This window comes from Anabrus simplex, chromosome 8, assembly GCF_040414725.1.
Source record: "Anabrus simplex isolate iqAnaSimp1 chromosome 8, ASM4041472v1, whole genome shotgun sequence".
Lineage (NCBI taxonomy): Eukaryota > Metazoa > Arthropoda > Insecta > Orthoptera > Tettigoniidae > Anabrus > Anabrus simplex.
In genome coordinates, this window is record NC_090272.1 from 99,010,903 (window position 1) to 99,031,307 (window position 20,405).

Consider the following 20,405-nt stretch of genomic DNA (forward strand, 5'->3'; position numbering starts at 1 on the left):
CCTCATGCTAGTTAGGTTAAGTTGGCACTAGTGAGGTTTAGGCCCGTCAAGATGGCAGCAGTGAGGTTAGCGATGCGTTGTTGTCGATGACAGCTGTCAAAAAGCACGTGGCTTTGTTTACAAATTCAAATCTCGCGCCAAAATTCAAATTCCCCGCCAAAATTCAAATTTCCCGCGGGTGGCGGAGGCGGAGGCGGCGGCGGAGGAGGAGGCGGGCGGAGGCGTGCGGCGGCGGAGGTGCCGCAGAACCATCCAATTAGTCATCTTGTGCAAGGACCCTTAAGCCGTCCCATAAGAGCAGCCGCTATCTTGCGCAAGCATCCCTAGGGCATCTCATAAGGAGCCATGTATAACTGCCATCTTGCGCAAGCATCCCAAGGGTGTCTCATAAGAAACTGTGTATAGCAGCCATCTTGCGTAAGCACCCTTAAGGAGTCATGTATAGCGCCATCTTATGCAATTAGCGTCGAGAGAGGCCTGCTGTAGAATTTTTCTTTTTAAATTATCCGCCACCACTTTTCAAAGGTATCTAGCTAAAGATGGCAGCACCGCGGATGACAGGTGACGAATTTACATCTACTACGATAAAGAGGGCAGCACGGTGCTCTCTGTATTAAAGATGGCGGATGACAGCTGTCAAAAAAGCACATGGCCATGTTTACCAAACAAGAGCACGTGGAATTTGCCGCCATCACATTTCAAACTAAAGAGGGCAGCACTATGCTCTGTTGATTAAAGATGGCGGATGGTAGCTGTCGAAAAAGCACGTGAGTTTGTTTCCAAACAAGAGCACGTGGAATTTTTCAATTTGCCGCCACCACATTTCAAAGGTATCTAGCTAAAGATGGCAGCACGGTTCTCTCTTGATTAAAGATGGCGGATGATAGCTAACAGAACTTTTCAAATTGCCCGCTACTACGTGCTTAAGGTAGTAGCCATAAAGAGGGCAGCACGGTGTTCTGTGGATTAAAGATGGCGGATGACAGGTGATGAAATTGCCCGCATGATAGTAGCACAGTGCTCTGTTGATTAAAGATGGCGGATGACAGCTGCACGTGGCTTTGTTTCCAAACAAGAGCACGTGGAATTTACCACCACCACATTTCAAACTAAAGAGGGCAGCACTGTGCTCTATAGATTAAAGATGGCAGATGACAGCTGTCAAAAAAGCACGTGAGTTTGTTTTCAAACAAGAGCACGTGGAATTTTTCAATTTGCCGCCACCACATAGAGGGCAGCACTGTTCTCTCTGGATTAAAGATGGCTGCTTGTCGAAAAGCATTTTTCAAATTATCCGCCACCACATTTCAAAGGTAAGTAGCTAAAGAGGGCAGCACTGTGCTCTATAGATTAAAGATGGCGGATGACAGCTATAAAAAAAGCACGTAGCTGTCAAAAAGCACGTTGATTTGTTTATCTCGAGCTAGTGAGGTGAAGTTGGTAGCACTAAGGTTTAGGCCCGTCAAGATGGCAGCACTGCCGATGACAGGTGACGAAAGAGGGCAGCACGGTGCTCTGTAGTTTAAAGATGCGGATGACAGCTGTAAAAAAAGCACGTGGCTGTCAAAAAGCACGTGGCTTTGTTTATCTCGCGCTAGTTAGGTTATGTTGGTACTACTGAGGTTTAGGCCCGTCAAGATGGCAGTACTGAGGTTAGCGATGCGTTGTTGTCTGTCAAAAAGCACGTGGCTTTGTTTACAAATCTGTCAAAAAGCACGTGGCTGTCAAAAAACACGTGGCTTTGTTTACCTCATGCTAGTTAGGTTAAGTTGGCACTACTGAGGTTTAGGCTTGTCAAGATGGTAGTACTGAGGTTTGCGATGCGTTGTTGTCGATGACAGCTGTCAAAAAGCACGTGGCTTTGTTTACAAATCTGTCAAAAAGCACGTGGCTGTCAAAAAGCACGTGGCTTTGTTTACCTCGCGCTAGTGAGGTTAAGTTGGCACTACTGAGGTTTAGGCCCGTCAAGATGGCAGCAGTGAGGTTAGCGATGCGTTGTTGTCTGTCAAAAAGCACGTGGCTGTCAAAAAACACGTGGCTTTGTTTACCTCATGCTAGTTAGGTTAAGTTGGCACTAGTGAGGTTTAGGCCCGTCAAGATGGCAGCAGTGAGGTTAGCGATGCGTTGTTGTCGATGACAGCTGTCAAAAAGCACGTGGCTTTGTTTACAAATTCAAATCTCGCGCCAAAATTCAAATTTCCCGCCAAAATTCAAATTTCCCGCGGGCGGCGGCGGCGGAGGCGGAGGCGGCGGCGGAGGAGGAGGCGGGCGGAGGCGTGCGGTGGCGGAGGTGCCGCAGAACCATCCAATTATACTACTAATAAATAAATAAATAAATAAATAAATAAATAAATAAATAATATAATATAATATAATATAATATAATATAATATAATATAATATAATATAATATAATATAATATAATATAATATAATACCGCGGCTATTTAAACTGTGCGCCTTCTCTATGGCCATCTATGCCAACTGACTTGAACTTTTAATCTCCCAAAAACTTACTTCTTCAAGGGTGACATGGCTCTGCCATCTATGCACTAATGCTTCCTGATGGATTAAAAACTAACTAATTAACAAGGAAATGTTTATTTTGGTAATTGGTAAACCTTTTTAGAGAATTGTTTTTTAATGTACCGAATTTGTGAACACTTCAGCCGGTTCCTCCTCTATTGTAATCTACCTATCAGGTGCTGGTAAATATGTTCTCTAGCCAATCAAACCCGGGGGTATGTAGGGGAATTCAACCTATAAGCAAAGTGTAGTTCAATTTAATCCGGAAGCTTCCTGGAAGGGCCATCTTGTCTGAATTGCTCCAGTGCTCGGGAGTGAGAATTGACAGAGGCCTTGCTTTGCAAGGTAATGGCAGAATTTACCTAAACATGTGTTAGCGCCTGCGGGTAGTTTGAGGGGAGGTTTCAGCCGTTTTATTTTAATGACATTTTGTAATCTGGTGGTTTAAATGTAGAATTTTTGGTTAAGTCTAAGGACTCTGGTTCTAATCCCTACTGGGAAGTATATAATGTAAGGGAACGAAAGTGGTGACCTTCTGCCGTCTCCCATTCAATTTTTCAATTGGTTGATTAAGTTTTCAACCTCTACATTTTGGAAATCTTATCTCGGGTTTAAATGTTCCTCCTTTAGTCACCCTTTCTAGTATGGGATTAGCCTCTGTGTCAATGGGCCTTTAAGCCCACTTAGGTTTCCAGACATTTCTATGAGGAGTGCTGATGTTTCACCTCCATGCCTTTCGTTGATGGCAGGTTATGTGCAACCTTTTCTTTTTACACTTAAGACCGTGTAGTATGGGTAATTATGCCCCTGTTTATTCTGTACTATTCAAAGGGTAACTGATTCTTTGTTTTACTTCCCGTTGAGAACAGTGTAATTGTTGAGCAATGGATAATCCCATCATGGAACAAACGTGTATGAAAACTTTGAAGTGGCGTCACTCGATGGGCTGCCCAGTGTAAATTTAAGTGTGTCATGAGAAACTGATATACTTATGACTCTGGTGTTTTGAAGCTCAGACTCCTGTGTAGTGTACCTGCTCGGAGCAAATCTGGCTCTTTTAAAATATTGTACCTGTCAGGAGCAATAATGCTCTTCCCTATGTGATTTAACGACTAGGTAATTATCTCAAATTTTTGTACCTGATTTCAGTCCAAGATATTGTCAGAGCTGATGAGTTCGATAATAACCTTTTCAATTATTCTGTTATCCTATTAGATTTTCTATCTCTCAGTTTTATGAAAGGAAAGAAATACAATTTCCACATTTGTTATCCTAAAAGTTGTTCTAAGTAATTCCTTGTCCAGTCATTCAACCCAGGTGCTTCCTAATCCTCTGTGAACCACGGAAACTCCGTAATAATAATAATAATAATAATAATAATAATAATAATAATAATAATAATAATAATAATAATAATAATAATAATAAATCACACAGAACTACTAAACTTCTTCTCATATCTTAGTGAATTTCATATCATTTTAGAAAGATTTATGGAAAGATACATTCGTTTTTACTTTTGCAATAAATAATATAGTGCATTACGTAGGCAATTCGATCAATAGATATTAATGCTGTAATATAATGCTTTTTATTAATCATAGTTATATGTTAATACTATATGAATTATTTTCCCACCGGGCGAGTTCGCCGTGGGGTTAGGGGCGCGGAGTTGTGAGCTTGCATCCTGCAGATAGTGGGTTCGAACCGCACTGTCGGCAACCCTGAAGATCGTTTTCCGTGGTTTCTCATTTTTACAGAAGGCAAATGCTGGGGCTGTGCTTAAATTAAGGCCACGGCCGCTTCCTTCCCACTCTTAGGCCTTTCCTATCCCATCGTCGGCACAAGACCTATCTGTGTCGGTGAGACGTAAAACATGCTTATATTGAAGTTACAATAAACAACAAAAACTAATCACTTGGTAAAATTTTACCCTTTAAAATCTCGTAAGATCTATTTTTAGAGTTCTTTTGTTTCTTTGTGGTACCTCGATGCCACAATAATACATACATGCCCGGCACAGTTTTCACGAGAAAGTGTTTGATTACTGCATTGTAAAAGTAATGCTGTGTTTTCGACTTACACATTTGGCTCGGATTATACGGCGCCTCGGTTGGATAATCGGAGTTCTACTGTATTTGTAATACCAATAGAAATCGGTTCGTTCTTGTGAAATATTACGGCTGTTAATTCTTCGTTGAATCATTCGGAAACCAACCTACCGTAAGAAACTAATTTATCTTGAAAATGTTACTGCATTGCTATGACGAAACTAGTGGACACCCGTGTCCCTTCTCTACGATCGAGAATGTTTGCTATGTGATTCATAAGCGAAAGTGAGCGCAATATTCTATGTGGAATACAGTTGCAGAGAAAGGTTAATGCCCAGACTGGTTTTGCCGGATTAAAAGGCTACTTGTTAGGATCTCTGGTGGTGGACACATCGATGTCATGAGCATCATAAAGTACTCACAAAACCTGTTACGTCAGAAATGAAATGGTTACTCTCTCTCTGATCCATGCTTAATGCTATATCTACAAGAACACCTCAATATTAACTACAGAACTGACCAAATTACTACATCAAATTAGGCAGATTATTTAAGTAAGGAGCAAAGTCTTAATGCATGGTATAATATTACTGAGTGTGTTGGTCGTGCTGTTAGGGGCGCGCAGCTGTAAGGTTGCATACGGGAGATAGTGGGTTCGAATCCCACTATCGATAGCCCTGAAGATGGTTTTTCTTGGCTTCCCATTTTCACATCAGACAAATGTTGGGGCTGGACCTTAATTAAGGCCACGGTCGTTTCTTTCCCGCCTCCTAGGTCTTTTCTACCCCATCGTCGCCATACGAACTATCTGTGTTGGTGCGACATAATGCCAATTGTAAAATAAATAAATAAATAAATAAATAAATAAATAAATAAATAAATAAATAAATAAATAAATAAATAAATATTCCTAAAACAAAATCTATGATTATTAGTTAGCTAAAAACAAACATCTCTGTTATCACCCTGGATGGGAAGTCTGTTGAAAGTGTCACATTGTATGTATCTAGGACACTGATTAAGACAAGAATGGAATACTGATGTAGAAATCAAAACCTGTATCGGCATTGCAAGAGGGATATTACTGAAGTTAAAACATCTTGAGTGCAATCGTGACTTCAGATATGAAACTCATTGGTCTGCCGTGAAGAGTTATTGGTGCTGCTTTAGGGAGTCGAAGGCCGGACTTTGAAGGCTTAGTCAGAGTAACATCTAAAAGATTTGGAAATACAGATTTTGTAGAGAATATTGAAAATCCCCTGAGGTAAACCAAATCACCAAAGGCGATGTACTCCGCCGTGCCTGGGAATCATGCGAAGTCCTACCATTCGCAAACTCCCTTTACTTGCTAGTTACTGTATACGTCAGTGTGCTGGAGTTTCGCCACCATTTGAGAATGTTGAATGTGCTGATGTATCTAGTGAAACAGGTCTCTCTCACACACGGTATCCCCTGCCTGTCTGAAGAGGCGACTTAAAGGGGCCTCAGGTGTCCTTAATTTGGGAGCGTGGGTTGGCAACCACGGGACCCTTAGCTCATTCCTGGCATTGCTTCCACTTACTTTCATCTATCCTATTCGACCTCCCTTGTTCAATTCTTGTGCTTTTCTGACCGCGAGGTTTTAGGTTTACGAAGCCTAGGGAGTCTTTCATTTTCACACATTTCGTTGCCCTTGTCTTTCTTTGGCTGGTACCTTCATTTTTTTTAAGTGTCGGATTCCCTCAATTTTTTCTCTCCGATTAGTGTTACATAGAGGATGGTTGCCTAGATGTACTTCCTCTTAAAACAATGTGCACCACGACTACTTACTTCGTTTTTCGAAATGTCGGACCGCTTTTCTTCCCCTCCGATTAATATTACTAGAGGACGTTTCCCTAGTTGTACTTTCTCTTAAGACAATAATTACCACCATCATCCTAGATTCCAATCAACTACACCTAAATTTAATTTCTTAACACCAGACACAAACTGTCAGAGATTTCGCTCTCTGCTGTAATATTTCTTCATTTGTTTTTTGTGTTGACTGGGATATTGCGCGTGATGAGTCAACAGGAAGCAGGCTCTGTACTCACAGTGGACCTCACACGTATACAGATATTGTCCTTTGTATTCACTGTTTACTTCCATTCAGTTGTTGAATATTTAACAGGAGTGTGCTGTACTGGTGCCTGTAATATCCATCTGAATTTTGGGATTTCACTTCATAATAATAAGAGTACTTAACCTGCGAAGTATTGTATAGACCGACTATACATTAGGGGTCGTGCAATCTTAGGAGTCGACTAAAAGGGGCCCCAGGCACTTTTAACATGGGAGCTTGGTTTGGTGACCACACGGCCCTTAACTGAGTCCTGGCTCCTCGATTTAATCTATCTTATCCGACTCTTGTTATTTTCCGACCCGAACCGTATTAGCTTTCGAAGCCTAGGGAGACTTCCATTTTGACACCCTTCGTCGGCCTTTGTCTTTGTTTTACCGAAACTTTATTTTTCGTCGTGCGGGAGTTCTTCCATTTTTCCTATGAGTATTGTTAATAGAGGGCGGTTACCTACCAGGTATTTTAGGAAATACAATAATCACCACCATCATCACCATCACCACCACTGTGTAGTTGTAGGATTGCATTCATGATATAGTCGGTTCATCGATTTTATTTCAATAGAAGTCCAACATCACAATTATCGTCCCCCACATTTCTTGCCTTCACTTGGACGTTCGACAATTCTTTAAAATTGTGAAACCATGTTGGGACGGTTCACCATCATTATATCGCACAACTAGCTATTGTGCCACTCTGCTACAGATCGACTACGAAAGTGGTTCAAGTAAATAGAGAAAAGAAATCTGATTCGCGACTGAAAGGAAAGGATGGTTGAATGTTACAGTAAAAGGTAATATTCTCAAGTGAAATGCTTGATGAAATGTAAAGCGACACAGATACTCATTTACGATTAATAATAATATATGCTTGCGACCTGTCAATGCCAAGTTCCAGTGCTGGAATGACTTGACCTCAGCTCTGCTGTGTTCCGTTCAGTGTGTGAGTTCCTCATTTCTACCAGTGCCTCCATAAGACGCATAGAATGGCTCGAATGCGAAGATGGACCAATGATGCAGGATCCATACGGATGGTAAGATACAGTCTTTTACAATTTGATTTATGTCGCACCGACAGAGAAATGTCTTACGCTGATGATGGGATAGCAAAGGACTAGGAGTGGGAAGGAAGGGGCCGTGGCCTTAATTAAGGTACCGCCCCAGCATTTGCCTGGTGTGAACATTGGAAACCACAGAAAACCGTATTCAGGCCTGCCAACAGTGGGATTCGAACCCACTATCTAGCGAATGAAAGGTCACAGCTGCACGACGCTAACCACACGGCCAGCTCGCTCGGTAATGTCAAGATAGAAAGTTATCGGGCTACTAGTTATTTAATTAATGGTATTTGCTTTACTTCCCACTAAGTACGTTTTCTACGATGTTTGGAGACGCCGAGGTGCCGGAATTTAATCCCGAAGGAGTTCTTTTGTGTGCCAGTAAATCTATCGCACGAGGCTGACGTATTTGAGCACCTTCAAATACCACCGGACTGGGTCAGGATCGAACCTGCCAAGTTGGGGTCAGAAGGCCAGCACTTCAACAGTCTGATTCACTTAGCCTGGCCTTTTTTATTATAAAAGGATTATTTGGTAAGATTAAATACGATAGGATGAGAGAAATAAAATAAAAATCATCAATATTTACGTAGTTATTCGTCCTAAGTTGAGTTTGTACAGTGCATAAGGTTGCAAATTTTCTTTTCTTAAACGTTTGCTATATAGAGTTTGCCGATAGGGCCAGTATTAGCGGAGATATTTTAGAATTTGTTTTTGTTTTTACAATATTGGCTTTACGTCACACCGGCACAGATAGGTCTTATGGCGGGAGTGGGGTAGAAAAGGGCTAGTGGGGGGGGGGAGTGGAATGAAGCGTCCGTATTCTTTATTAAGGTAGAGCCCCAGTATTTGCCTTATGTGAAAATGGGGAACCACAGAAAACCTTCTTCAGGCCTGCCGACAGGAGAGTTAGAACTAATTTTTTGACCTTTCCTAAACTACTATTTCACTTAGTGTGAATACAATTATTTATAGCCTGGACTGAAGTGCCTTCTCCTCTGGCCTTACATTAAAGTCCGATGTAACTGTTTTTTTAATCATGATATGTGTGCACAAGCACACACACATACATATAAAAAAAAGCATGATGAAAATTTGAACGTTGAATTTCCTTCTTATTCTGGACATGTCCGACACACAAATACCATGTTCACCACAGCAGAGACATAACTGTTTTTTTTTTTAATGTACAGTCTAGTCTGTTGCCACATTTACACATACGTGTGAAGTTTTCTCCGTGGTGAATGGTAAAATATTCTGGGAATCATAACACTATTAACGATGAGATTGATGTTAAGTAAATACCATTAGTATGCATTCATCATTACCCTAGTGTTATCCTCCTGGTGTAGGGTCCGTTTCTGTAACTTTGAATGCCGTTTCACGCGGTTCAGAGTGCCATTTGGTTTCAAGCCGACGGTCTTCACTTATAATTATTAGTATTAATTATATTTAAAATTCAAGGATGGATGTTCCACCTAATCAATACAATATTCTTTTAAAATACAATTATATTTGATGTTGAGACACAGGACTGCTTTAGGCCCTATTAATTGGTCATACTCAGCTGAAAACATAAGTAGTCTTAATTACTAAAATAGCACTCTTCAATGATTAAAAGGTTGTATCACTGTTGTCTTTAAAATATTCACATAATTGCATTTTAAAAGAACATTGTGTTGATTGTATTGATTATGCGGAACATCCACCCATCCTTGAATTTTAAATATTTTAGAATTAAGGAATCATCAACACTGACAACATGAAATTGATAGCGTAGTATTAATATGCACTAAAACTGAATGTAATGCTGCACACACATACAGTATATCGCAAGGGGCTGCCTGGCCGAGGCGGTAAAGGCGTGCTCGGCTCGCCCGGAAGGACGTCGTAAAATTTAAGAAACGAGATTTCCACTTCCGGAGGTGCACATGGTCCTGAAGTTCACTCAGCCTACACCAAAAATGAGTACCAGGTTAATTCCTGGGGGCAAAGGCGGCCGGGCGTAGAGCTAACCTTTCTACCCCCCCCCCCTCACCAAGTGCCGAGGTTGCGGATAGTGGAAGCCTTTACCTTCCACCCCTCCAAGGGCCTTCATGGCCTGTTCGGAGATGACTTTGCTTTGCTTTTTACATATATAGCAGACTTTAATTACAATACATTAATTGCTTCTCCGCAATTCCTGGTTACTTGAATTAGGTATCGGGAATAGGCCAATAAAAGACAACAAGCTTGTAGTTTCACTTGACTGTCACAGCCTTGATCATGGTCACGAGACCTCCAGGTTCACGTGGAATCCTAACCACACGGACGTGACTTTTCGTTTCGAAATCCCACGTCCCGGTTCTAATAGATATGTAGCGATAAAAAAACCGCCAGTCCCGGAGAGCCTAGGTTCGAATTTTACTCCTGATCTGAGGGTGGAAACGGAGTTTACTCAGCCTTGTTTGTTCAACCGAGGGGCTGTCGGGTATAAAAGTCAGCAGACTGAGTCAAGAAATCCAACTAATACGGCTGGACTGAGGAATTCGTCATCCAAACCACGCAGCGCTCCAATATCTGGTCTTGACAGGGCAAGATGCGAGCAATTTGGCTACACGGTATGAGTCGTATTGTTATGAGTTTCCATTCAGGAGATGATATGTTCTACAGTCGGAAGCTCTGACGGTGGTTTTCCGTCATTTTCCATTTTCACTCGAGGCAAATGTCGGGATTGTACCTTATTATTTTTAGGCTACGTCCACTGTTTTTTTCAGTTCTAGCCAGTGCTTAATTTCGGCACCTTCCGGGTTTTCTTTTTTTGCTCAGTGTTTTTAAGGGGATCCCTCAATAAAAAGTTACTGAAAAAATAGTCCACACCGGAGATTTAAAGCAGTACCCTACACATGTATTAAATACTAACGTAAATTTAATTATTATGAAAGTTACGACAGCGTCTGACTGAAAAGTGTTATCACCCTATGGTTGGGCGCGGAAGAATAACACCCACGGCATCCCCTGCCTGTCGTAAGAGGCGACTAACAGAAGCCCCAGGGGTTCTTAACTTTGGAGTCCTGGCATTATTTCCACTTACTTGTGCCAGACTCCTCACTTTCATCTATCCTATCCGACCTCCCTTGGTCAGCTCTTGTTCTTTTACGACCCCGACGGTATTAGAGCATTCGAGGCCTAGCGAGTCTTACATTTTCAAGCCCTTCGTGGCCCTTGTCTTTCTTTGGCCGATACCTTCATTTTCGAAGTGCCGGATCCTTTCTATTTTTCTCCCTGATTAGTGTTACATAGAGGGATTCCAGCAAGATATAGCAGATATCCTGGATTCAGGAGGTCAATTGAACTGTATCGCGATTGACCTATCTTAGGCATTTCATAGGGTAGATCGTGGGAGACTACTGGCAAAAATGAGTGCAATTGGATTTGACAAAAGAGTGACTGAATGGGTGGCTATATTTCTAGAAAATAGAACTCAGACAATTACAGTAGGCGAAGCTTTATCTGTCCCTGTAATAATTAAGAGGGGAATTCCTCAAGACAGTATTATTAGACCTTTATGTTTTCTTATATATATATCAATGATATGTATAAAGACGTGGAATCAGAGATAAGGCTTTTTGAAGATTATGTTATTCTGTACATAGTAATAAATAAGTTACAAGATTGTGAGCAACTGCAAAATAAAATCGATAATATTGTGAGATGGATAGTAGGCAATGGTATGACGACAAACGGGGTTAAAAGTCAGGTTGTGAGTTTCACAAATAGGAAAAGTCCTCTCAGTTTTAATTACTGCATTGATGGGTTGAAAGTTCCCTTTACCGAGCCAATAGCTACAGTCGCTTAAGTGCGGCCAGTATCCAGTATTCGTGAGATAGTAGGTTCGAACCCCCTGTCGGCAGCCCTGAAGATGGTTTTCCGTGGTTTCCCATTTTCACACCAGGGAAATGCCGCTGCTGTACCTTAATTAAGGCCACGGCCGCTTCCTTCCAATTCCTACGCCCTTTCCTGTCCCATCTCGCCATAAGACATAACTGTGTCGGTGCGACGTAAAGCCACTAGCAAAAAAAAATTCCCTTTGGGGATCATTGTAAGTACCTAGGTCTTAATATAAGGAAAGATCTTCATTGGGGTAATCACATAAATATGATTGTAAATACAGGGTATAGATCTCTGCACATGATTATGAGGGTATTTAGGGGTTGTAGTAAGGAGGTAAAGGAGAGGGCATATAAGTCTCTGGTAAGACCCCAACTAGAGTAAGGTTCCAGTGTATCCCTCATCAGGATTACTTAATTCAAAAACTGGAAAAAATCCAAAGAAAAGCTGTTCGATTTGTTCTGGGTGATATAACCCATTATGGGGGTTATATGCATATATAGATACACTGACTGACAGTGACAATGCAACACCAAGGAGGAGTGGTTCGAAAGGGATGAAAGTTGGGGAAAAAACAGAGACGGCACGGACGAATAATTGATGTTTATTTCAAACCGATATGCAGGTTACACAATGCGCACGACATCGACTCAGTAGGATGTAGGACCACCGCGAGCGGCGATGCAAGCAGAAACACGTCGAGGTACAGAGTCAATAAGAGTGCGGATGGTGTCCTGAGGGATGGTTCTCCATTCTCTGTCAACCATTTGCCACAGTTGGTCGTCCGTACGAGGCTGGGGCAGAGTTTGCAAACGGCGTCCAATGAGATCCCACACGTGTTCGATTGGTGAGAGATCCGGAGAGTACGCTGGCCACGGAAGCATCTGTACACCTCGTAGAGATTGTTGGGAGATGCGAGCAGTGTGTGGGCGGGCATTATCCTGCTGAAACAGCATTGGGCAGCCCCTGAAGGTACGGGAGTGCCACCGGCCGCAGCACATGCTGCACGTAGCGGTGGGCATTTAACGTGCCTTGAATACGCACTAGAGGTGACGTGGAATCATACGCAATAGCGCCCCAAACCATGATGCCGCGTTGTCTAGCGGTAGGGCGCTCCACAGTTACTGCCGGATTTGACCTTTCTCCACGCCGACGCCACACTCGTCTGCGGTGACTATCACTGACAGAACAGAAGCGTGACTCATCGGAGAACACGACGTTCCGCCATTCCCTCATCCAAGTCGCTCTAGCCCGGCACCATGCCAGGCGTGCACGTCTATGCTGTGGAGTCAATGGTAGTCTTCTGAGCGGACGCCGGGAGTGCAGGCCTCCTTCAACCAATCGACGGGAAATTGTTCTGGTCGATATTGGAACAGCCAGGGTGTCTTGCACATGCTGAAGAATGGCGGTTGACGTGGCGTGCGGGGCTGCCACCGCTTGGCGGCGGATGCGCCGATCCTCGCGTGCTGACGTCACTCGGGCTGCGCCTGGACCCCTCGCACGTGCCACATGTCCCTGCGCCAACCATCTTCGCCACAGGCGCTGCACCGTGGACACATCCTTATGAGTATCGGCTGCGATTTGACGAAGCGACCAACCTGCCCTTCTCAGCCCGATCACCATACCCCTCGTAAAGTCGTCTGTCTGCTGGAAATGCCTCCGTTGACGGCGGCCTGGCATTCTTAGCTATACACGTGTCCTGTGGCACACGACAACACGTTCTACAATGACTGTCGGCTGCGAAATCACGGTACGAAGTGGGCCATTCGCCAACGCCGTGTCCCATTTATCGTTCGCTACGTGCGCAGCACAGCGGCGCATTTCACATCATGAGCATACCTCAGTGACGTCAGTCTACCCTGCAATTGGCATAAAGTTCTGACCACTCCTTCTTGGTGTTGCATTTGCTCTGTCAGTCAGTGTATGTCTATAACAATACTGCCGAGGGAAATCACAAAGTATCTGTGACACAGAGTAGTTTCAATCGGTAGGTAGTAATATTACGCAGCGAGTTAAACGCCAAATTGAGAATGTAGGCCGTGGAAAAAAAAAAATCTCCAATAAGCATTCCAGAGTAACAACAGATAGCGCAATGGAAAGCATGCTAGATAATATTAGAAAATTAAAGGAGAATGTGAGGAGAAATAAGGAACATGACGGGTGAAAATAGATGAGAAACCAAGATAAAATTTGAAAACATATATTAGAATAATAAATCAAAACTCTAACAATTTACATGAAAGGAGAACTGTACAAATATGAAATTTTCCCAACCACATATACAAAATACAGATTCATTATGGTAAAATAAGATATCCAAGAGAAAGAAAGTAAATGAGAGAGAATAGCGCAGGAGCTGTAAAAGGAGAAACCCAGAACAACGAGAAAAAGGGGATGTTTACAGTTACCAAATTCGAGTATGCCAGCAGGAAATCTTCTGAGCAAAATCTAAATGCTATATGCAAGTCACAACCACTTCCGTTATCACTCGATTGACACAAAGTAACGTAGTTCTACAGGAGAATAATCACAATATACTTCAAGTGAACCAGTTTTACAACATTCAGAAACTCAAATGGCGAAGCACTGAACGGGTAGAAGTGTGTGTACAAAATAGGAGTACACCACACGCACATTTAGAAAGAAAGTCGTTACTAGGTTCGTCAATGAAAAGTTTAAATATAAAAAAGACAAGTGAAATTTCGGCCTAGAAATGCCATGCTCCCAGTCAGAAATTGCAAGGAAAGTATCTCGCAATGCAACTAAAGGTATTTACAGTAAAGAATTCAGTTTGTCATACCTCATCATGAACCAAATTGCACCAACTGCCCGAAAATGGAGACTTCTGGGCACATGTCCCTAAGGACGGAGTTGACGTTGGATGTTGCTCCCTCCACACAGGCCAAGTCCATCTCAATATATTCAGAGGAAGGCCAGGTATTTATAGTGTGGAGTAGAGGGGAAATAATGAGAAATATGTCTGGAAGATTCCAGAGGTTAGTGGAGCATGCGTGACAAACCAGGCGATGTCACATGGCGTCAGGCGGCGAAAAGGAAGTTAGTTTATCGTAGATCGTAAAGGTGGATAGAGCAGAGTTCGTGCAAGGTAGATGTGTGGAAATTCACATAAGTATGTAAGTTCCAGTTGGAGAGAAAATGCGGTTTATATCATGATGGGGGTAAGTCCATATTAATAGTAGAAAAAGGTTATGTGCGTGGCGAAGTCCATAACTGCTGGTGAAGTGAGGAGTCCGTTACACTATCCGCCGGGCACCAGAAAAAAAAATCCAAAGGATTTTTTTTGTCGTTGCTGTAGTTGTTGTAGTTGAAGTAGTTGGTGTTAAATGAAGACTGCTGGTAGGAGACGAAAAACGGAAGATACAGTTGAGTGGCGACGGCGAGGCGGCCCCAGGAACAGCGATGGAGGGCCCTTCCAAGCGCTGGAGCGGGGGTCGATAGCAGCCGCAACGGTATATCAAAGAGCAAAAATACTACAAAACAAAACAAAAGGCGGCAGAAGAATGTCCAAATACAATAAACATGCCTAAATAGAGAAATAGAAAACACAAAAAGGTAGAGGAGGAAGGGAAAAAGAAAAGGGCTAACGCGTTAGCAAAGGGAAAAGGTAAGGAGAGAAGGCTAGTTATAAATTAACATAGATATATATATATATATTACACCCGTCCATTGCCCGGGGATATAGAAGGTTCGTAGGTTCTTGTGGTAAGCCTCAGCTAAAGTCAGTCGTGACGCATAATTCCCCACCCAGGGCATGGACATTCAACTACTGTTTATGCAGTTGGACTAGCATTTGACGCAAGACGTTCATGATTATGGTAATAATAGTATTCAATAACTTCGTAAGGCTAAATATATCTCATTTAAATAAGGAAAACGAATGTTAGTTTCTTGGAAGGACCTTTTCCAATTTAATGAAATCAAAACCTAACTTAATACAATAATAATACATTGTATGATGATTGGATAATAGCTAGATAGACGAACGAAAATCTCTGTTGGCTAAATACTTAAAAAACATCATTATTTAAACCTTGATTGAAAATACTAACTTGATGGAAACGAATATGGAACTTGCTGAAGGCAAATCATCATTATTTATCATTAATTGTCCGCCCGCAATGAATAATAGGATCGAATAAAATTTCATTCAATTTTTTTTATAAACTACACTTGCCTTTATCTTCACTTATCCAAGATTTCATTTTAAAATACCCTACATTTTATCCATTATCTCAGAAATTATCCAATTGCTAACCAACTTGAGTTCTCTAATGGTGACCAGTTTCAATATAAATATCCATAAAGTGCACATAGTGTAGGAAAACCCACATAATAATTGGATCTCATATCGACATAACTCAACAACAGCATGTCCCAGGAATCCGTATCAGCCACCTAAATAGAACACAATATCTAGCCGCTACAAATCATAAATAATCCAAAGAATGATTAACAGTAACTGCTTCCACCGGCACTGCCCTCCTGAAAGAAAATCTTGAAGGCACACTATCTACGGGAAACATACTATAAGCAACTACGCAAGAATACAATCTACTACCAGGTGACAATAATTCAATAAATACGACCTTCTACTTCACACATATTATGCTTATTAAATGTTGAAGACGTCTAATTAGTGACCATTTCCTCAAATTAACTGGTATCTGCATCGTATCCCGTCGCGAAACAGTGTTTCGATGATCATATAACAATCCCTACGCTCGACCTTCGGACATCTTACATCACCAAAATAACAACGACACAAATGCTTGCCTATTCTGGGTTCTTAATTGGATGACGAGCGCTTAAATCCATCTCTAACTCTCAAACAATTATTTATCACACTCCCATTATCTATTTTTCAACGAAACACTCACCATAACAACATTAATTCATCATAAAACACTTTATGGACGACCCTGTCCTCATTATTCACCATATTCAAGCACATCATACATATTCACACATTACTTACCCAAGAGAATTCACAAGCATTCCCGAAGAATCTCCTTTATCATCACCAAAGTATCGCAATCAACGCAACACTAATTTCACGAAACATTCGCCACTACGCAATAAACACGTATTGTATTATCATGCAGAAGACCTTCTACAAATAAATATTAAAATAAAGTCACCTCACGAAGTATTCGTGCAACACAAGTATGGTTCACTAATGAAGACACCGCATTCCTCCATTCACCGTAAACGTGAAGAAGATTCCGAGTAACTCGCGGTAAGGCACGTATTTACAAGCTAAATCTTGCGTGTAATAGATGATCTTAATATTACAACCTCGGACATAACCGTAATCACAGTAACCGGGCACTAAATGATAGTCGCATTAGGTCACTCAAGTTGTTTAAATTTACGTCACCTCATTATGAAAGAAAAAATACATTCTACTCTACAGCTATGCAACTACAAGAAAATAGGGTAAAGAAAATGAAATCTTGGTACTTATCAGTGAAGATTATGTGATACCGCTCTCAGTCCTTTGCTCCATTGGTCATAGTTTTGGCCCCCACTTCGGCATTATCTCCCGGGCCTGTCAGGATATCGGAATGTTTAAGCCCTCATATTCATTTCCATCATTACATCATTGGAAAAATCTTCATACATTTTTGAGTCCATGGACCTGAAACTTAGAAAAACAAAATTAACACAGTGACACAAGCGTTTTACAATATCTCACAGTTATTTCCGAAACTTTCCTTGTTCAGTATTAAAACCTCAGATCGCTATTCGACACAGTAATATTATTTTATATATCACGTTCTCAAATATTTCTCTTAGGTTCTGCGAACGTAGACGTTCCCTTTAAAGACGTGCTAATTACTGTCAGTTCAAACCTTCAATCTCCGTTTTTATACGCCATACCATTATTCATAAAACAAAAGCTCATTACCATTGTTATGATAATAATATCGGTCTGCATTCCATACGTTAGGCTCAACTCACTGACTTGTAACCTCTCTTCCATCTGTTTTTGACGGTTCGAATGCGAATTCCAAGATAACGTGATCCCATCTGACTGGAAAGATGTACAAAGGAACGCTTCACCATTGTCTTTATGACGTATGTAATCGACCTAACCTCTTCAGCGCCGCCTTGATCCTGTAACACATGGCATCAATTCATGGCCTCCTTCATGACACCGCTGGACCTGAATATCATATGGTCGACTTACTTCTTAATACTGTTGAGAATGTAAAATTATTTTGCTAATCTCTGCTCACATATAAGATAATATTTCGTGACTGTAAACGTGCGGTGACCACGGGGTTTTGAGCTTAGGAATTTCATTCCTCATCTTATATCCATCCAATTTCCTGTCTGAATGGGCGAGTTATTCTAGATATCTGACCCAGCTGGATGTATTTCCGAGTAATTCCTGTTAACCATTCCTTTAGCATGACCTTCAATGGCTCAACAGCTGACTCACTTGCCATTGGACGGTCATATTTCCCCCCTTACTTGAAAAGAAATTTCGGACGTCAGTAGGAAATTTCTCCTCATGTGTACCAAAATTATAACTTGTTCTTAATGTCATATTCCATTTGAGGAGTCAATCTAATATTTCCGGAAAACTTGCAATTCATATTAATTGAATAGTTGTTCTTCGTTACAAAACATCCTGTTACACGTTCTGTCGTCCCTCTTAGTCTTTGATATTCCTCGTAACATATCCAACGGGCTTGACCTTATTCCTCCGTAGATGTATATTCATTAAACTCATCCTCTGTTTTACTATCTTCAAAAATAACGTTTACTTCTTCTTCAACAGTGATCGGAAAATAATATTTTCTCAAGTTTGAGGCATTAAATATGGAAACATTTCCAGAATCTAAGCTCTGAATTTTGTATGAATTATTATCCAAAACCTCGATGATTTTGAATGGCCCAATAAACAGATGAGCGAATTTTGAATAAAATTTAGCAGCAGGGTTTGACGTGGCCGGTTTCTTCACTAACACGAAAGTTCCAATTTCTAGTGGTTTCCGAAATCTTCTGTGCCGTAATTTCTTGAGCCTTTTTTCCGCCTGTTTTTCCATGCGCAGTCGAGCTTGCTGAATGATCTCCTCCTCGTTAGGTAGCTCTTCTGTAGGCTTGCTTATAACCTCGTTCCAAGGACGCTTAGGATACTTATTCAGGTGGACAACGCTAGGGATATTATCGATCGATTCATGCCATGTGTTGTTTAAGCATTCAGTGATTGTTGGTAAGAATGTGGCCCATGTCCAGTGACGTTCAGAACAAAATACTCTGCAATATTTCGACAGCTCTCGCATTATCCTCTCAGCCGCATTTGATTCTGGATGACGTATGGAACTGAACTTGTGCTGTATTCCCATTCTTTTTAAGGCCTCTGAAAATTCTACTGACGTAAATTGAGTTCCGTGGTCGGTTAAGACACAGTTCGGCTTGCCCATCTGAGGTATGACATACCTCTCTAAACTCCTAATGATGGCTTTGGAATTTGCTTTCCTGATAGGTTGCAACGACACGAACTTGGACATGATATCAAGGACAACTAGAATGAAACGATTCCCGCGTTTGCTAACTGGTAATCCTCCGTATAGATCCATCGCAAATATGTCACGGGGCCTTTCTGGTATTACAGAGATCGGTTGCTGGTACAGTGAAGTGGAATTATACTTTACACGCTGGCACGTATCACAAGTTCTGATAACTTTCCTTATTGTTCTTCGAAATCCAACCCAGGTAAATGTTTCTCCTATAGTTGCTATCAGCTTGTCTACTCCTCCATGGCCGATCATTCGATGTATGTACCAGACTAGTTTACACCTTAAACTGCGTGGAACTACAACTCGTAACCTTTCCTTTTCCTTATCCACAAATTTATATAAAAGGTTATTGTCATAAACATAGTTGGCCGTTAGCATATTTGCTTCCTGGTTTCCATGACCATCATCGGTAGTTCTTCTTCGACAATCTTCTATTATGGGTTTTAAGGACGAATCATTAAGTTGCAACTCTGATAAACATTTCAAATCCTCAAGACATTCTTCGTCTTCTTTGGTCATTTCCACCATGTTAACCTCTGGTATGTCCTCCACCGGATTTCGACTCAAACTGTCTGCCAAGATATTTGATTTACCGGCACAGAACTCGATTTGAAGATCAAATTGCTGTGCGTAGAGGGCCCACCTTGACACTCTCTCGCTTGTCAAAGATGATTTTAATACAAATGTCAGAGCCTTGTGATCAGTTCGGACCACTATTGGGTACCCATAAATCATTTTCCTCCACTGCTGGAGCGCATACACGATCGCTAACATCTCTAGCTCCGTCGTCGTATATTTCGTTTCATGAACACGTAACTTCCGACTTATAAATGCCAAGTAAGTCTTTCTCCTCTCTTCGTCGTCATATTCCTGATATAATACAGCTCCAACTCCTATTAACGAAGCATCTGACTGTATAATAAATTTTAAATCAAAATTTGGATAGCCCAACTTAACATTATTCGCCATCAATTCCTTTGTTTTCCTGAAAGCTCGATCATGACGTTCAGTCCAGTGCCATCGATTGTTAGTCTTCAGGAGCTCTTGTAGAGGTGCTACTGTTTCAGTATAATCTGGGCAGTGATTAGAGAAGAATCCCGTCATTCCTAAAAATTGCCGGATATGTTTTATCCTTCTCGGTCTGGGAAATTCACATATGGCCTGGATTTTAAGAGGATTCGGTTTGATCCCCGTTCCATCAATTATATGCCCAACGAAAAGAATTTCTGGCTGGCAGAATTTTGATTTAGATC